The following is an 18123-nucleotide window of genomic DNA, read 5'->3' as shown; positions in this document are numbered from 1 at the left end:
AATATTTTATATTTCCATTTTTGCAGTCTTTTAAATTTTTTTTAATTAATTTTTTTTTTTTTTGAGGAAGATTAGCCCTGAGCTAACATCTGCCACCAATCCTCCTCTTTCTTGCTGAGGAAGACTGGCACTGAGCTAACATCCATGCCCAACTTCCTCTACTTTATATGTGGGACACCTACCACAGTATGGCGTGCCAAGCAGTGCCATGTCCACACCTGGGAGCCAAACCGGCGAACCCCAGGGCTGCCAAAGCAGAATGTGTGCACTTAACTGCTGTGCCACCGCACGGGCCCCAGTCTTTTTAATTTTGTTATTCATTTTTCCTGTTTCTTTATGAAAACCGTTTGTAAGCAAATGAAACCAAAACTGTTGCCAGTTATTTTTCTCTCTTACTTTTATCTCAATTTTACCAAAATTGCCTTATGGACAATTAGTTGTGTGGCAAAAATGATTGCGGCGAAACGCTTGAGGCAAAGATGCTTTCGGCAAAAATACTGGATACCCACGTGACAGGGTGGAAAAAACAGTCTGCAATTCCTCAAAATGTTAAACACAGAACTACCATATGACCCACTAATTCCACTCCTAGGAATACACTCAAGAGAATTGAAAATAGATGTCCAAACACTTTGTTAAAGAACATTCATAGCAGTATTATTCTTCCTAGTCAAAAAGTGCAAATCATCCAAATGTCCATCAACAGGTGAATGGATAGACAAAGTGTGGTCTATCCAAACAGTGGAGTGTTAGCCAAAAAAGCAATGAATGCTGATACATGCTACAACATGGATGCAACTTGAAAACATGACGCTAAATGAAGAAGCCAGACACAAAAGCCACTTGTTGTATAATTCCACTTATGTGAAATGTCCAAAATAGGCAAATCCATAGGGACGGAAAGTAGATTACTGGTTGCCAGGGGTTGGGGGAAGGGAAACTGGAGTGACTGCCTATGGAGACAGAGTTTCTTTTTGAAGGCATGGAAATGTCTGGAATTAGATAATGGTGATGGTCATATAACATTGTAAATACATTAAAAACCATTGAATTGTACACTTTAAAATGGTTAAAATGATAAGTTTTAAGTAAAAATTGCAAAAAAATAGTGGAAGAAAAAACAACCTTAAAAGACAACTTGTTTTTTAAGTTATAAAAGTAATGCCCAGCAAATTTATTTCAGTAATATTTTTAATTTCCAAGAACTTTTCTCACAGGAAGATGTTTAAATGACTGGAGATCCATCCAAATCTGAGGTATTAATGTTTATTTTAAAATTTTATTCTAGTTTCTTCTTTGTTGCTGCTTCCTTGGGAATATTCTTTCTGCTGAGTTCATTACTTCTGCCACGTAATCAATGTTGGGTGATTCTTGGGGGTGAGTTAAGAGTTATTGAGGAGAGTCCGGATCAGTACTTATTAACTGTGGCTGCTGACTAGACACCTTGAGATGCTGTAGTTGGTGTATAGACCAACTGCATCAGGATTTCAGGGAGGTGTGAAGTCTGAGCCCATTTCCTGGTAGGAGCTTTTCCCTTAGGTGAATGTGGGGGCCTGGGAAACACTAATTTATCTGGTTGTGGGGGCCCAGAAACCGTGCCTTAGGTGATTGTGTGGGGCCCAAGACACTCTACCTTAGGTGATTGTGTCCAGGAACCGCTACCTTAGTCAATAAGGGGGGCCCAGGTAACTCGAGGTTAGGTGATTGTGGGGGCCCAGGAAACTTTTCTTTATTTCATTGTGGGAGTCCAGTAAAAACTACCTCAGTGATTGTGGGGGCAAAGGAAAGTCTACCTGAGATGACGGGGCGGGGGGGCCCAGGATATTCTACCTTAGGGGATTGTGGGGGTGCCAGGATATTTTTCCCTCTGTGATTGTAGAGGGTCAAAAAGTATTACTTTAGGTGGACTGTGGGATGAGGCAACTGTACCTTAGGGGATTGTGGGGTGAGGAAAATCTCCCTTCGGTGACTCTGAGATCCGGGGAGCTCTGCATTAGAAGAATGTGGGGTCAGGAAACTCTACTTTAGTGATTGTGGGGGCTCAGGAAATTCTACAGCTGGTGATTATGGCAGGGCCAGGAAAGTCTTCCTTCTGTGTTTGTGGGTGCCAGTTATCTGTATCTTAGGTGATTGGGGGCCCAGGAAACTCTACCTTAGGTGATTGAGGTAATTCTAACCCAGGAAATTCTAATCCAGGGGGTTGTGGGGGCCAAGCAAAGTCTACTTTAGTCAATCGTGGGGGCCTAGGTATCTCTACCTTAGGTGATTGTGGTGGCCCAGGAAAGGCTAGATTAGGAGGTAATCGGGGCCCTACCTTATGGGATTGGGGGGGGCGCCCAGGAGGCTCTTACTGTGGGGGTTGTGTGGGCCCAGGAAAATTTCTTAATTGATTGTGAGGGGCCAAGTAACTCTACCTTATGTGATTTGTGGGGGCCCATGAATCTCTACTTCGGTGATTGTGGGATGCCTGGAAACTACCTTAGGTAATTGTGCGGGCCCCAAAATGCTAGATTATGAGATTATAGGGGTCTTGAAAATTCTACATTAGGAGATTGTTAAGACCCAGAAACCTCTGCCTTATGTGATGTGGGGCCCAGGATGCTCTAATGTTGGTGGGGGGTGTTGGGGGTGGGGGTGCGGCAGTGAATTCTATGTGATTGTAGGAGCAACTGAAAATCCAGCTTAGGTGATCGTGGGGCCAGGAACTCTATTTTAGATGAACTCAGGAACTCTAGGCGAACACGTGCCCAGGAAACACTAGTTGAGGTGATTGTAGAGGGCCAGTTAACTCCACCTAAAGAGATTATGGGGGCCCATAAACACTACCTTGATTGTAGGGGGCCAGGTAACTACTTTAGGTGATTGTGGGGCCCATGGAAATTCTACCTTAGGAGAGTGTGGGCCCAGGAAATTCTACATTAGGTGATTGTTGGGGGCCTATAAACTCTTCCTTAGGTGATCGTGGGGGCCCAGAAACTCTACCTTAGGGGATAGTAGGGGCCCAGGAAACTCTACTGTAGGGGATAGTGGGGGCTCAGGAAATTCTACCTTAGGTTACTCTGGAGGCCCATGAAATGCTAGATTAGGAAATCACTGAGGCCCTGCAAAGTCTACTTTGTGTGATTATTGGAGCCACTGAAACTCCACCTTAGCCGATTGTGAAACCAGAAAACACTAGTTTAGGTGATTGGGGGCCCAGGAAACTCAACCTCAGTGATTTAGGGGCCGTGAAACTCGACCATAGTGATTATGGGGGCTCAGGAAATTCTATATTCAGTGATTATGGGGGGGGACCAGAAATTCTTCCTTGTGTGTTTGTGGGGGGCCAAAAACTATTACTTTAGGTCATGTGGGCCTAGGAAAATCTACCTAAATTACTGTGGAGACTTAGGAAACTCTCCATGAGGTGATTTGGGGTCCAGGAACTGTAGTTTAGGTGATTGTGGGGCCCCAAGAAACTCCACATGAGGGTAATGTGGGGGCCCAGTCTACTCTACTCTAGGTGACAGTGGTGGTAGGAAACTCTATCTTAGGTATTGTAGGGGGTCAGCAAACTCTACCTTAATTGATTGTGAGGGATATGCAAACTCTACTAAGCGATTGTGGGGCCAAAACACTCTACCTTAGGTTAATCTGGGGGTCCAGGATACTCTACTGTAGGTGATTTTTAGGGCTTAGGAAACTCTAGCTTATGGGACTGTGGGGGCCCAGGAAACCTTAACTTAAGGGATTGTGAGGGTCCAGGAAAATATATGTTAGGTGATTGTGGGGGCCCAGGGAACACTAGTAGGTGATTGTGGGGAACCAAAAATTTTTACTTTAGGTGATTACCCTCATGTGGAGTTTCTTGGGGCCCCACAACCACCTAAACTACAGTTCCTGGACCCCAAATCACCTCATGGAGAGTTTCCTAAGTCTTTAGGTGATTGTGGGGGCCCAGGAAACACTACTTTGGGTGATTGTAGGGGGCCAGGATATTCCTCCTCATGATTGGAAGGGACCCAAAACTCTTACTTTTGGGGCCAGCCAGGTGGTGTAGTGGTTAAGTTTATGCACTCTACTTCAGTGGTCCAGGGTTTGTAGGCTTGAATCCATTGTGCAGACTGACACACTGCTCATCACACCATGCTATGGTGGCATCCCACATACAAAATCAAGGAAGATTGGCACAGATGTTGGCTCAGGGCCAATCTTCCTCACCACAAAAAAAAAAAACAAAAAAAAACACAACACCTCTTACTTTAGGCCATTGTGGGAGCCCAGGAAACTCTACCTTAGGTGATTATGGGTGGCCAGGAACACTAATTCAGGTGGTTTTTGGGGCACAGGAAACTCTACCTTTGGTGATTTTAGGGGTCAGAAACTCTACCTTAGGTGATTGTGGGGGCCCAGGAAACACTAAATTAGGGGATTATGGGGGCCCAGGGAACTCTACCTTAGGTAATTTTAAGGACCCAGGAAACATTTTTTATTGAATCAATTTTATTTTTTTAATTGAGGTAACACTAGTTTATAACGTTGTATAAATTTCATGTGTACATCATTATATTTTGACTTATGTATAGACTACATCATGTTTACCACCAAAAGCCTAGATGCCATCTGTCACTGTTCAAATGTCCCTGTTTACCATTTTTGCCCTCCCCTACCCCCCTTTCCCTCTGGTAACCACCAATTTGTCCTCTATATCTATGTGTTTGTTTTTTATCTTCCACATATGAGTGAAATCATGCAGTATTTAGCTTTCTCCATCTGACGTATTTCATTTAGCAAAATACCTTCAAGGTCCATCCACGTTGTTGCAAATGGCAAGCTTTCATCTTCTTTTATGGCTGAGTAGCATTCCATTGTGTATATGTACCACATCTTTATCCATTCATCCATTATTGGGCAATTACATTGTTTCCAAGTCTTGGCTATTGTGAATAATGCTACAGTGAACATAGGGGTGCGTATATCTTTTCAAATTAGTATTTTCATGGTCTTTGGATAAATACTCAGAAGTGGAATAGCTGGATCATATGGTAGTTCTATTTTTAATTTTTTGAGGAATCTCCACACTGGTTCCCACAGTGGCTTCACTAATTTACATTCCTACCAGCAGTGTATGAGGGTTTTCTCCACATCCTCTCCAACACTTGTTATTTCTTGTCTTTTTAATAATAGCCATTCTGATGGGCATGAGGTGATATCTCATTGTGGTTTTTGTTTATTTATTTATTTTTTTGCTGAGGAAGACTAGTCCTGAGCTAACATCTGTGCCAATCTTCCTCCACTTTATGTGTGGATCACTGTCACTACATGGCTGACCAGTAGTGTAGGTCCGTGCCTGGGATATGAACCTGCGAAGGGGGGCTGCCGAAGTGGAGCACACCAAACTTAACCACTAGGCTATGGGGCCGGACCCTCATTGTGGTTTAATTTGCATCTCTCTAATAATCAGTGATGTTGAACATCTTTTCATGTGCCTGTTGGCTATCTGTATATCTTTTTTTTGGAAAAGTGTCTGCTCAGATCCTCTATCTATTTTTTAACAGGGTTGTTTGTTTTTTGTTGTTGAGTCATATGAGATTTTATATATTTTGGATATTAACCCCTTATCAGACATGGTTTGCAAATATCTTCTTCCACTCAGTGGGTTGTCTTTTCACTTTGTTGATGGTTTTCTTTGCTGTGCAGAAGCTTTTTAGTTTGATGTGGTCCCATTTAGTTTTTCTTCTGTTTCCCTTCCTTGAGGAGACACATCCAAAAAGACATTGCTGAGACTGATGTCAAAGAGCATATTGCCTATGTTTTTTCTCTAGAAGTTTTATGGTTTCAGGTCTTACATTCAAGTCTTTAATCCACTTTGACTTAGTTTTTGTGTATGGTTTAAAATAGTGGTCTACTTTGATTCTTTTGCACGTGGCTGTCCAGTTTTCCCAGCATCATTTATTGAAGAGACTTTCCTTTCTCCACTGTATGTTCTTGGCTCCTTCACTGAAAATGAGCTGTCCATAAATAGGTGGGTTTATTTCTGGGCTCCCAATTCTGTTCCATTGATCAGTGTGTCTGTTTTTGTGCCAATACCGTGCTGTTTTGGTTACTGTAGCTTTGTAGTACATTTTGAAGTCAGGGAGTGTGATGCCTCCAGCTTTGTTCTTTTTTCTCAGGATTGCTTTGACTATTTGGGGTCTTTTGTTGTTCCATATAAATATTATTTCTAAGAAAAATGTCATTGGGATTTTGATAGGGATTGCAATGAATCTGTAGATTGCTTTAGGTAATATGGACGTTTTAACTATGTTAATTCCTCCAATCCATGAGCACAGAATATCTTCCCATTTATTTGTGTCTTTGATTTCTTTCAACAATGTCTTTTGGTTTTCAGTGTACACATCTTTCACTTCCTTGGTTAAATTTATTCCTAGACATTTTATTCTTTTTGTTGCAATTGTAAATGAGACTGTATTCTTGATTTCTCTTTCTGCTAGTTCATTTTAGTGTATAGAAATTGCAACTGATTTTTGTACGTTGGTTTTGTGCCCTGAAACTTTGCTAGATTTGTTTATTTCTAATAATTTTTTGGTGGAGTCTTTAGGGTAGGAAACTCTACTTTTGGTGATTTGGGGAAACCAGGAGGTCTATCTTAGGTGACTCTAGGGCTCCAGGTAACTCTGCTGTGATTGTGGGGTTCAGGAAACGCTACATTACATGACTGTGGTGGCCCAGGCCACTCCACTCTAGGTGATTGGTGAGGGTGAGCAAACTGCCTTAGATAATGGGGGGGGGGGGGGGGCATAAATCTCCAGTTAGGTAATTGTGAGGGACCAAGAATGTAGACAGACAGGTCATAGTAGGGTCCCAGGAAACTCGACCTTAGGTGACTGTGGGCAAGGGAAACTCGACCTTAAATGAAGGAAATTCAGCTTAGGTGACTGTAGCACCCAGGAAAACCTCGCTTAGGTGATTGTGGACACCCAGGAAACTCTGCCTTAGGTGATAGTGGGGGCCCAGGAATTTCTACCTTAGGTGGTAGTGGAACCAGCACACTCTGCCTTAGGTCAATTTGGGGCCAGGAGTCTCTACTTTAGGTAACTGTGGGGACAGGAAACTGTAAGCTGGGTGACCGTGGAGGGCCAGGAAACTCTTACCTTAGGTTACTGCGGGAGGTGAGCAACACTAGCGGGGTCCAGGTGTCTGCGCGTGGGGCTCCTTGACCCTCCTCACAGGGTTGTCATCTCCAGCCCTGTTGCTTCTTAGGCTTAACCCTTGCCAGCACTCTCATTTCAGGAGGCTGTAATTGTGCCTTCATCCACTGGGACACAGCTAGAATCAGAGGCTGGTAGTGGGAGACTGGCCCAGCTGCTTTCCTCTTTATTTCATGCCACCCACCGCCCAGGCACTGCTCCCTCCTTTGCCGCTTCTGATCTTGGCTTCATTCCAGCTTGTGGGAGAAAAACTTTTTTTGGAGATGCTCTTTATTATCTGAAGTGGGCTGAAGATCCCTCAGCCCTGCTGGGTTCTACCATCAATTTGTTCCCATTAACAGTAAAATCTGGAAATCCCACACTGCTGATGGCAACCTCCCAAGTTTCTAATGCTGCTATTGATTACTGCACTGTATTCTGTCTTTTCAATAGAATTTGGGAAGAGAGGGGGAGGTTAACAGATATGCAGTTGAATAATATGTCCTGAATACTATTTCTGCTTTAAAGTTTCAAAATACATATTCAATTATATGCTAATAAATTTTAAAAACCTTGAATAGTTGATTTCCTATTATCAAAATTGATACTTTCAAGTAATTGGTGATAAAAATAGAACATAAAAGGATAAAGAGCTAAGTTTCATCCATTAAACATAGTCTTGCTAAAAAAATTAAATTTTTATTTCTATGTTCATCCGACTTTTAAACTTTTTAAGTAAAATGTAATTCAGCATGTTAGTATCAACTGCTGCTAAAAGCAAGCAGGTCTCAGAGAAATGGCTTTCCCTTCTTCACTTGGTTATTTGTTTATTTATATCAGCATGGGCTCATGGTTTTTCACTTTATTCAATGGATTCTAATCCTTTACTATCATTATTTGATGCTCAAATTGTCCCAAATTTGGCCAGTGCGGGCCTCTTACAGACAATTTATTGAGCCAATAAAGATGAAGATAACTATGAAACTGCAACTTCAGCGGAGGAGTTTCACAACTGTACTTGTTAGAACAATGCCTTTAAGCATTTTGCCCTTAATATTTATAAGTCTAAACGAAATATCCAAGAAATAAAATATATAAGGAATAAAGGGACAATTAGTTTTTTTAACTGCGGATAACCATGTTGCCTGATCCATTGGTGGATCACACTTGATACTTGAGGGAGGGAGAACCATTTTCTTAGGGAGCCCAGGCGTGTTTGTTACAGTGCAAATATAGAAATAGTCAACAACTGTTTTCGCAAATGTCTTAAACTCCAATTTCTCCCCATTTGGAAATATAGTGACAGCTGGTAACTTTAACCTATGAGCTCAGTTTAAATTGACAGCCACCTGCGAGGAAACTGGCCCAGAGAATGTCAATATACAGGTCAGAGACCTGGGGAAGTGGTTGGGAACTGATGGATGCCATTAGTTTTCTCTGCACATTTTCCCCAGAGGAACCAACTAATCTTATGCTTTTGATTTAAAGACAAATGTCATTTTCAGATATGTTGAGATAAAGTAGACGTACCTCTCAAAGTATAAAATTCTTGAACACTTTTAAATACAAAAGGCTTGTGTGCAAGGTGACTAAAGAGACACCAGTACGCTTCCAAAATAAGCTATGAAAGCCAGAGTCATTCTTTCTGGGGGTAACAGTTAATTCCAAAGTAAGCTTTGAAGTTAAAACCAAGAGGTGGTTTCCCAGTCCTGTAAAGACCATTTGTTGCCAGGGGGACATTTCAAAGGGAGATGTAGACAGTGACAATCTGCTCTGATGCCCCAGCCCAGGTGACCCTCAGGGTGGAATAAGAGCAGCTGACTTTAGACCCAGCCCGTCGCCTCAGAGCCCAGAGCCGTCCCCTTCTCCCTACTCCCTGCCCATCTGACTGCTGGACAGAACTGAACGCTGATGAACCTGTCTGTCAGCTTTTTCATCTCTGGTAAACTGAATATTATATACCTCTCACCCTAAAACCATTATGTTTTTCTTCCCCAAAGCCCCAGTACATAGTTGTATATCCTAGTTGTAAGTTACTCTAGCTCTTCTATGTGGGATGCTGCCACAGCATGGCTTCACGAGCGGTTGGTAGGTCCACACCCAGGATCTGAACCGGCAAACTCTGGGCTGCCGAAGTGGAACGTGCAAACTTAACCACTTGGCCGTGGGGCTGGTCCCCCTGAAAACATTAACTTCTTTTGTTTTTATGTAATTTTTGTGTGGTTTATTATTAAAATTACTCTCTCTGTGGGAAACCAGCACTGACAAAAAAAATAAAGGGTCTCTGCACTGTAGTCCCAAATAAATAACAGGCAGATAGGAGGTAAGAGCTCCCCAGAACAAATGTAATCACTGCAAGAAAAAGAGAAATGAGTTTCGTAGGACAGTTAAAGGGAAATGGGGGTGTTCTTATAATTTATCATTTTAACAGGACAAAACCAGGATACATGGTCACCCATGGAATATCTCACATTGTGCAGTGATTCCAAAGCTCTGTCAAAGTAAAAGAGGGGGATATTGGGGCCTCATTTTACAGATGGGGAACATGATATTCTGAGATAGGAAGTCCCTTGCCTGAAGCTGATGAGCATTAATAACAATAGTTTTAGGTAACATTTATTTAGTACTTGTTATGTGTCAGGCTTTGGGCTAAGCTCATTATATGTATTGTATAATTCAATCTTCAGAAAACCCTTATTTGTAAATACTATTAATAGGTATTTTTCCCCCTGATGATGTAACAGACATTACAAGACGTTACGTAATTTGTCCAACGTTATTCAACTAAAAAGAGGCAGAGCTGAGACTCGGGCAGGCAGGGTCAGGAGTCCCGCCCAAGTTCTGAGTGTGCTTTCCAGCACATCATCTTGCTGTTGGTTGTGGGGGAACCTCCGGGTGATAACCAGGTGGGTGAAGTCTTGTGGCCAAGACTGACGTCTCGGAAGTCAGATGATCCTGGTTCAAGAACTGGCCACTTCCCAAGTCACTCAACCTCTCAAAGTCTCGGTTTCCTCAAATGAGTACGACTCAGCATAGAGTAAATGCTGAATAAATGTTAATTAACCACGATAAATTATTGATACTTGCGAAAGCAAAACAGGAGTGAATATACAGAGGAGAGCTTAGATAAAGGTAAAGGGGAAAAAGGAGAGGGGAAATCAAGTACCCTTTGAAGAATTTTTTATTTCAAATTAGCCACGAAAAAGTTAAGGAAAATTCAAACATAGTGCATACATTCAAATCAGAAAGCAAAAGCTCAGGCATAAAATGAAGTGGAGGCAACAGCAGTGTCTCCCTTTCAGGCTCAGATGAAAGATTCTGCAACGACTGGCTCATTGGGCCTTGAAATGGACCACTCATTAACAGCGATTCTTCAAAAACAGAATGTCCGGTGACTTGGCATACAGATCATGTCCAAAACAAAGACAAATCCCAGAAACGATGAGGCTTTGCTTGTGCACCTCTTACCTCGGGCGCTCCCTTTGCATTGTTTTTTAATGGCGGACAGGCGGAGTGACTTGCCTCCCTCCTCCTCTTAAGGATCAGGTTCTAGGTAACTAGCGCTCGGCCGCTGCTATTGCACACTCTCTCCTTCTCCTCACACCTCCAACACCTTCTCTCCCATCCTCACTCTCAGATGAAGAACCTGATGCTTATTTCGAGCTGAGAAAATGAAAGCATCTGAATAGAACCGCCACACCCTCTCCTCCGCGTCCTTCCGTGCTGCGCATCTGTGCGTGCGCGCTCAGCCTCCTCTCAGAGCTCCCCTGGAGGGTTAGCACTCTGCAGCTCCCTGAGGTCCACGCCCCAACAAGGGCGCTGGGGCTCATCTTCTCTCTTTCCTGAATCATCAAGTCTTCCATCTCTTGGGTCATTCCCATCAGCGTACACAAATGCTGTTTCTTCTTCCTTAAAAAAAGATCTTCTATTGGAAAAAGTTAAGTACAGACGAGTTAAGTTACACTGACACTGTTATTAATATTGCTATTGTGATCATGGCATTGTGATTATAATCTTTAATTCTCATCTATAAATGATACATACGAAAGTTATTAGAGGTGAAATTATGATTCTTTAAAATACTCCCATCAGAAAAGGAATGTGGTTATGGATGAAACAAGACTCTCAAAATATCACTAGCTGTTGAAACTGGGAAATGAGTACATTTGGGTCCATCTTACTCTTCCCTCTATTCTTTATGTATGCTTGAAAATGTACATGGAAAAGGTAAAAAAAATTATCTCAATTCCAATTCCTCTCCAGCTATTACATCCTTTCCTTCCCTTTATGTCAATACTCCTTGAAATAGTTTCTATACATGCAGACTCTGATTTTTTCCCTCCCATTCTCTCTTGAATCCACTTCGTTCAAGCTTTTTCCCCTACCATTCCAGCAAAATTGCTTTTTTTAAGGTCTCTAAGGACCTCCACAGTGTTAAACCCAGTGGTCATTTCTCTGTCCTCATCTTACCTATCAGCAAGATCCCACAGCTAATCACTCCTTTCTCCTTGAAACCCTTCCTCCCTCTGGGAGGAAAGCAGGCTGGCGGGGAACTTGCAGTTGTCATCAGCAGTGATGTTATTCTTACTTCATTAACTCCACTGAGTAAACATGACTTCTGAAACCCAGACCATAGATTTGATTCCCACCTAGTGTTAGTTTTGGACCAAGAAAGGATGTGTTTCAAGGCAGAATGCAAACGTCGGCAGTTGGTCACAAGAGTGAGGCTGCGAGTGATGTCAGCAACATGGTGGTGTGAGTTGTTCCTTTGTACCCACCCCTTTGACTTAAAACTAATCGGCTACCCATAACCTAACAAAAGTGCCTCTGCACAGCACAGCAAGACACCTGAGAGACCCATCCGTCTGTACGTCTGAAAGTTGGTGGACTGGACCCCAGAGGAGGCCATGGAGCCAGGGGAGTCACAGCAGCAGTGGTGGCGGCAGCAGCCTCTCTAGCAGAGGAAATGCAAAGCGGATGGAGTGAGTGAAAGTCTGCCCATGGAAGGTCTCCTCAGCAACACCCAGATACCTGAGGGGACCTGAAGAGAGACCTGTGTGACTGCGGGGAGGGAAAGGAAAAGGATGAGGGTGGGCAAACACAATGGAAGTTATGCATTTCCTGCTGTCTGCCCTGGGCGGTTCCAGCAATAGGTCTACCCATGGACCACTGGGACTCCCCCACTTGAGGATCCCCCTACTGGGCTGTGGGCACCCCCAAAGCCCCAAGTGCTAAGCACACACTTGCCCTGACTCTGCCACCAGCTTTCCCCCTTTTTTTTATTTTTAATTTTTGTTCAGTTAATGATAGGTTACAATCTTGTGAAATTTCAGTTGTACATTATTGTCTGTCAGTCGTGTTGTAGGTGCACCCCTTCACCCTTTGTGCCCACCCCCCACCCCACCTTTCCCCTGGTGGCCACTAATCTGTTCTTTGTCTGCGTTTTTAAATTCCTCATATGAGTGGAGTCATCCAGCTTTCTTTTTTTAAATGCCAGCTTTTTTTTTTGGAAATTTTATTTTTTTCCTTTTTCTCCCTAAAGCCCCCCAGTACACAGTTGTACACTCTTCGCTGTGGGCCCCTCCAGCTGTGGCATGCGGGACGCCACCCCAGTGTGGCCCGATGAGCGGCGCCATGTCCGTGCCCAGGACCTGAACCAACGAAACACTGGGCCGCCCGCAGCGGAGCACGCGAACCCAACCACTCGGCCACGGGGCCATCCCCTAAATGCCAGCTTTTTAATGCAGGCGCTCCCACCTTTAGCCACAAGTTAATTCCCTAAGAGAAATAAAAAACCTGTGCTATAGTGCCACCTTCTGGAAAACAAAAGAAAGGCTTCTTATTGCCAACCTGTAGAACTGTTAGAATCAAAGTAAACAAAGCCTTACCTAAATAAGAAAGGTGTTCGCTACTTAAAATGTGGCAGCGGAGGCATATTTCAAACACTATGAAAAATCATGGTAATATGGTATCACAGAAAATGACAATTCTCCAGAAATCGAACCCAAAGACATGAAATACTGTGATCTAATTGATAAAGAATCCAAAATAGCTGCTATGAAGAAATTCAATGAGGTACAAGAAAACTCAGAAAGACAATTCAATGAACTCAGGAATAAAATTAATGAACAGAAGGAGTACTTTACCAAAGAGATTGAAATTCTAAAAAAGAACCAAACAAAATTATGGAGCTGAAGAACATAATAAATGAGATAAAGAATGCATCAGAAAGCATTGGAAATAGAGCAGATCAGATAGAAGAGAGAATTAGTGAGATGGAAGATGGGAATTTGGAAATGATTCAAGTGGAAGAGGAGAGAGACCTAAGATTTTAAAAAAGAGAAGAAACTCTACAAGAATTATCAAACTCCATTAGAAAAGCCAACATAAGATTAATGGGTATACCAGAAGGAGAACAGAGAGAGAAGGAGGCAGAGAGTTTATTTAAAGAAATAATCACTGAGAACTTCCCAAACCTAGGGGAAGAACTGGATATACAAGTCCACAAAGCTAATAGAACACCTTATTATCTCAATGCAAAAAGACCTTCTCTAAGACACATTATAAACGAAACTGTCAAAAGTCAATGACAGGGCCAGCCCTAATGGTGTAGTGGTTAAAGTTTGGCGCTCTCACCACTTTGGTGGCTCAGGTTCACTTCCCAGTCGTGGAACCACACCATCTGTCTGTCAGTTACTGTGCTGTCATGGTGGCTCACAGAAAAAAAAGAACTACAAGGACTTACAACTCAAATATACAACCATGCACTGGGGCTTTGGACAGGCAAAAAAGAAAGAGGAAGATCAGCACCAGTTTTACTTGTCGGGAAAAAAAAAGTCAATGATAAAGAATTCTAAAGGCATCCAGGGGAAAAAAACCCAGTAACCCACAAAGGAACCCCCATTAGGCTATCAGCAGATTTCTTAGCAGAAACCGTACAGGCCAGGGAAGAGTGGAATGACATATTCAAAGTATTAAAGATAAAAATTGCCAGCCAAACACATTCTATCCAGCAAAGTTATCCTTCATATATGAAGGAGAAATAAAGGAAGCTGAGGGAGTTTGCCGCCACTAGAGCTGCCTTATAAGGAATGTTGAATGGAGCTCTTCAAACTGAAATAAAAAGACAGAAGTACACAAAACTCTGATTAAGGTGATAAATAGACAGAATTAGAAAACTGTAACTCTAGAATAGTATATTAAACAATCATAGCATAAACATTAAAAGAGCACTGAAAATAACTATAAGCTAATACAAGTTGGTAACAGATTCACAGCATAGAAAGGTAAACTGTCACATCAAAAATATAAAAGGGGTTGGGGCCAACCCAGTGGTTAAGTTTGTATGTTCCGCTTTGGCAGCCCAGGGTTCACCGGTTCGGATCCTGGGTGTGGACCTGTGCACCGCTTATCAAGCCATGCTGTGGCAGGCGTCCCACATATAAAGCAGAGGAAGATGGGCATGGATGTTAACTCAGGGCCAGTCTTCCTCAGCAAAAAGAGGAGGATTGGTGGGAGATATTAGCTCAGGGCTAATCTTCCTCAAAAAATAAAAAATAAAAGGAGAAGAGTAAAGGGATCAAATTTTATAGGTGAATGAAGATAAAACAGTGCCCACCAGGAGCTGCTGAGAAAAATCATGTGGCCCACTAAGGGCTCCTTTCTCCTGCCCATCACCCAGGTGTCTGGGGTCTAATAGATTGGTTAAGGTTCTTTCAGTTGCAAGCTGCAAAGACCCAGCTGATGAATTTGAAAGGGACCAAAGGTTTCCTAGAAAAGTCCTGGAGTGACTCACTGACTCTTGAGTAGTGCCAGGAACTAAGCCTTGGAGAAGCAGCACTAGGCAAGAGCACATCTTGTTTGCTCCTGGTGGGCACACTCCGTCACTGAGTTTACCTTCCCTGCTGCCACCTGCAACAGTTGATTGTTCTGCAGGCCACTCCATCCAGTGCATATTGTCACAGTAACTCCTGCTGCCATGTGGCAACTAGACAGAGAGAGTACACCTGCCACCTCACTGTGTCATTGCCCTGCTGGTGGCAGGAGGGACAGAGTAAGGAGTCCAGTCAAGATCCATTGGGAGGAGAACAAGGATGTCCACTCAAGGCAGGAGCCGTGTGGGTCAATCAGAAAGCAAAGCCCTACATTATTCCTGCAGTTTCTGTCATGTAATGTACGGAGTCTAGACTTCTTAAAGCACTGCCTCTTCTTGGATTCCATCACACTCCTGGTTTCCTCCTCTCTGCTCCTCAGGGCTCTCCACTCCTCCTGGGACTCAAACATCACCTCTATAGGGAGGCCTTCCTGGAATCCCTGGTCTAGGTTAGCCCTGACTGTTACACCCTCACAGCACTTCATTTTGTAGTTTTAAGTGCTTGAAAAGGGAAGGTTTGGGAAAGACCACAGAGCTATGTTTGGGTCAAGGTCCCAGCTTTCATATTGTGTGGCAGGTTCATGGTTCATATTTCATTAAAAATCAGTATAAAGTCCATGGGCATAGATCAATAATGAGTAAGTGATGAGCTAATGATTATGGTTAATGTGATTCTATGCACCTGGGGGCCATTAAAAAGTTAATGAGAAAGAGAGAGGGCTCAAATACATAAAATCAGAAATGAAAGAGGAGGAGATGTTATGACTGTTACTGCAGAAATACAAAGGATCATAAAAGGCTACTATGAACAATCATACCCAATAAACTGGACAACCTAGAAGAAATGGATAAATTCCTAGAAACATAAAACCTTCAAAGACTAAATCATGAAGAAATAGAAAAATCTGAACAGACTGATTACTAGTAAGGAGATCAAATCAGTAAACTTTCTACAAGCAAATGTCCCGGGCTAGACGGCTTCACTGGTGAATTCTACCAAACATTCAAAGAAGAATTAATACCAATCCTTCTCAAACTCTTCCAAAAAATGGAGAAGGAGGGAGTACTTTCAAACTCATTTTACAAGGCCAGCATCATCCTGTCCAAAACCAGACAAGGACCCCACAAGAAAAGAAAATTACAGGCCAATATCCCTGATGAACATAGATGCAAAAATCCTCAGCAGAAACATTAGCAAACCAAATTCAACAATATGTTAAAAGGATCATACACTATGATCAAGTGGGATTTATTCCAGGGATGCAAGGATGGTTCTACATTCACAAAGTCAACCAATGTGAAACACCACATCAACAAAATGAAGGATAAAAATCATGATCATCTCAACAGATGCAGAAAAAGCACTTAACAAAATTCAACATCCACTTATGAAAAAAACTGTGAACAAAGTGGGTCTAGAGGGAATGTACCTCAACATAACAAAGGCCATATATGACAAGGCCACAGCTAACATCACACTCAATGCTGAAAAGCTGAAAGTGTCTGAGATCAGGAACAAGACAAGGATGCCCATTCTCACCACTTTAATTCAACTTAGTATTGGAAGTCATAGCCAGAGCAGTTAGGCAAGAAAAAGAAATAAAAGGCATCCGAATTGGAAAGGAAGAAGTAAAACTGTCACTATTTGCAGATGACATGATGCTATACAGCCATGCATCACTCAATGACAGGGATACATTCTGAGAGATGCATCATTAGGCGATTTCATCCTTGTGTGAATATCATAGAGTGTACTTAGACAAACCTGGGTGGTACAGCCCAGTACACAGCTGGGCTACATAGTATAGCCTACTGCTCCTAGGCTACAAACCTGCACAGTGCGTTACTATACTGAATACTGTAGGCAATTATAACACAATGGTACGTATTTGTGTATCTAAACATAGAAAAGGTACAGTAAAAATATGGCATAAAAGATTGAAAAATGGTAAACCTGTACAGAGCACTCACCATGAATGAATGGCGCTCGCAGGACTGGAAGTTGCTCTGGGGGAGTCAGTGAGTGAGTGGTGAGTGAATGTGAAGTCCTAGGACGTCACTGGACACTGCTGTGGGCTCTAGAACCACTGTACACTTAGGCTACGCTAAAGTTACTAAATTTATAAAGAATATCTTTCTTTCTTCAAGAATAAATTAACCTTAGATTACTGTAACTTTTTTATTTTATAAACTTTAATTTTTTAAAACTTTTGACTCTTTTATAATAAGTTTAAAACGCAAACATTGTACAGCTGTACTAAAATATTTTCTTTCTTTACATATACTTACTCTATAAGCTTTTTTCTATTTTTAAAATTTTTAAGTTTTTTACTGTTTAAACTTTTTTGTTAAAAACTAAGACACAAACACACACATTAGCCTAGGCCACGCAGGGTCAGGATCACCGATATCACTGTCTTCCGCCTCCACATCTTGTCCCCCTGGAAGGTCTTCAGGGGCAGTTACACTCATGGATCTGTCGTCTCCTATGGTAACAATGCCTTCTTCTGGAATACCTACTGAAGGACCAGCCTAAGGTTCTTCTTGAGCAGGGGTCACTCTTTTCAGAAATATGTCCCTGGCGGTTTCCTTGGCTTGTTTCTTTTTTCATCATAAATTTGCTTGTAAGCTGACTATGTGCCATGAACATTCCTCTCCATTAATGAAAACCTTTCAGTGTTGGTTCAGAGTTTGGGTCCACATTTTCAAACTTTTTAAGGAGCTTGTTGACATCTGCAAAAGCTTCTGCTAAACCTTTCACTGTGAATTTTCTGAGGGGTTCTTCTTCTTTTTCTTCTCCTGCAGTTTCTTTTTCTCTTGCCTTTTCAGCTATGCATTCCTGTTCCAGTTTCAACAACTGCTCTTCCACACCCAGGTTAAAGTTGCCATCTCAACCACATCCTTGTTGATTTTTGCAACTTACTTGTTCTTAGCAAATCCTTTGAAGTTATGGACGAACCTCTTGAGTATCTTCTTCCAGATGCCATTCATACACTCCTTGGTGCCATCACCCGAAGCCCAAACAAGGTTCTTGATGCAGTCACAGATGTAATCCTTCCAGAATTGCATCAGTGTCTTCTT

The sequence above is a fragment of the Equus caballus genome, chromosome 1, assembly GCF_041296265.1.
Source record: "Equus caballus isolate H_3958 breed thoroughbred chromosome 1, TB-T2T, whole genome shotgun sequence".
NCBI classification, from domain to species: Eukaryota; Metazoa; Chordata; class Mammalia; order Perissodactyla; family Equidae; genus Equus; species Equus caballus.
This window is presented reverse-complemented; position numbering follows the sequence as displayed.